Genomic DNA, 2,277 nt, shown 5'->3' on the forward strand with positions numbered 1-2,277 from the left:
ACTGTGCTACCAGGGAAGTCCTTATCATGAGTACTTGATAAATGAATAGATAAGTCCTACGCATTTCTTTGTTTAGAGTCTTACTCTAGACAAATAACCCCACTGGGGGGTTTAGAACACCAAGAGGGAAGGGAGCCCATTGGTGCAGCTCACGGAGGTCAGCAGGACCCAGGCAGGGTGGGAAGCCAGGAGGGACTCAGGGAGAGAGCCTGGTCTTTGCCTGATTCATGCCCCATGGCTGAAGGTACCTTGGAGCAGTGACCTTCTAAGAGTGTCCTCCCCAGCTTTTTTTTTTTTTTTTTTCCTCATTAAAATTTGTTTTAGTGGGTCTCAAATTCTGTGACAGATTTTTGGTCACGCTGTTTCCAATAAAAAGTCCTGATTTTAAAAACTAATAACTTAAAACTGCCACACACAAAACAAATGGTCCACAAAACATCCTCCTTTTCTTCTGAAGGTTTTGTGATGCACTGTTATCATTAACCAGTCTTTTACCCTTAAACTTAAAAGGCCAACTGAGACAAACAGTTCTGAGACCGTTCTTCCACTGCAGGTTAAGACTGGGGTGGCAGGTACTGGGGGTGATATTCATTTAGGCTTCTGAGCTTTCTGGGCAGACCTGGCGACCTTGCCAGCTCCAGCTGCCTTCTTGTCCACTGCTTTGATGACACCCACAGGAACCGTCTGTTCTCATGTCACGAACAGCAAAACGGCCCAGAGGAGGAAAGTCGGAGAAGCTCTCAACACACATGGGCTTGCCAGGAACGAGATCAACGATGGCAGCATCCCCAGATTTCGAGAATTTGGGGCCATCTTCCAGCTTTTTCCTGGAACGATGATCAATCTTCTCCTTCAGCTCACCAAATCTGCAGGCGATGTGAGCTGTGTGACAGTCCAGCACAGGTGCCTATGCAGCGCTGATCTGGCCTGGATGGTTCAAGATAATCACCTGAGCTGTGAAGCCAGCTGCTTCCATCGGTGGGTCATTTTTGCTGTCAACCAGCCACATGGCCACGACGAACATCTTTGACAGACACGTTCTTGACATTGAAGCCTACGTTATCCCCAGGAAGGGCTTCACTCAAAGCTACATGGTGCATTTCAACAGGCTTCACTTCAGTTGTTACATTGACAGGTGCAAAGGTGCCCACCATGCCAGGTTTGAGAACACCAGTCTCCACGTGACCCACAGGGACAGAACCAATACCACCAATTTGGCAGACGCAAGGGCTTGTCAGTTGGGCGAGGTAGTGGCAGGATGCAATCCAGAGCTTCAAGCAGCGTGGTTCCACTGGCATTGACGTCTTTACGGGTGACTTTCCAGCCCTTGAACCAGGACGTGTCAGCACTCGGCTGCAGCCTGTTGTCACCATTCCAGCCGGAAATCGGCACACATGCTACTGTGTGAGGGTTGTAGCCATTTTCTTAATGTAGGTGATGACTTCTTTAACAATTTCCTCGTATCTCTTCTGGCTGTAGGGTGGCTTCGTAGAAGCCACTTTGTTACCTCCAACAATTCGTGGTTTCACACTCACAGTGCAAGCCAGAAGGGCCTTGCACAGGCCTGCCCGTGCTTGGAGGTACCTGCTTCCAATTCACCGTCACCAGCAGCAGAAATCAGGACAGCACAGTCGGCCTGCGATGTGCCCGGAATCATGTGTTTGATGAAGTCTCTGTGTCCTGGGGCATCAATGATGGTCCCATAGTACTTGCTGGTTTGGAATTTCCACAGGGAGATTACCAATGGTGATACCATGCTCGCGCTCAGCTTTCAGTTTGTCCAAGACCCAGGCATACTTGAAGGAGCCCTTTCCCATCTCGGCAGCCTCCTTCTCGAGTTTTTCAATGATTCTCTTGTCGATCTCACCACATCTGTAGATCAGATGGCCAGCAGTGGTAGAGTTCCCCGAATCTACGTGTCCAATGACAGCGATGTTGAGGTGGGTCTTCTCCTTTCCCATTTTTTGCTTAGGTTTAGCGGTGGTTTTCACGACACCTGTGTGCTGGCGGCAAACCCATTGTGCAAAAGCCTCCCCAGCTTTTGAGCTTAGCTGGTAAACCTTAGATTCTAATGATGTATGACTCTATCAAATGTGAACACTGAGAAAAGATTTTTTGGAGGGAGGGGGTTGGCCACACTGTGAGGCTTGTGGGATCTTAGTTCCCCCATGAAGAGCCCTGGGATCAAACCTGGGCCCCAGCAGTGAAAGCGCCGAATCCTAACCACTGGACAGCCAGGGAATTCCCGGAAAAGATGGGTTTTTTGCTATGGAAATT

At 49.2% G+C, this 2,277-nt stretch overlaps 1 pseudogene; it reads right to left on the reverse strand.

The window, feature by feature from the left end:
• Positions 1-588: 588 nt before the first annotated feature.
• On the reverse strand, positions 589-1,961 carry LOC130856913 (elongation factor 1-alpha 1-like; annotated as a pseudogene).
• Between the last annotated feature and the right edge of the window lie 316 nt (positions 1,962-2,277).

Source organism: Hippopotamus amphibius, chromosome 7, assembly GCF_030028045.1.
Source record: "Hippopotamus amphibius kiboko isolate mHipAmp2 chromosome 7, mHipAmp2.hap2, whole genome shotgun sequence".
Taxonomy (NCBI): domain Eukaryota; kingdom Metazoa; phylum Chordata; class Mammalia; order Artiodactyla; family Hippopotamidae; genus Hippopotamus; species Hippopotamus amphibius.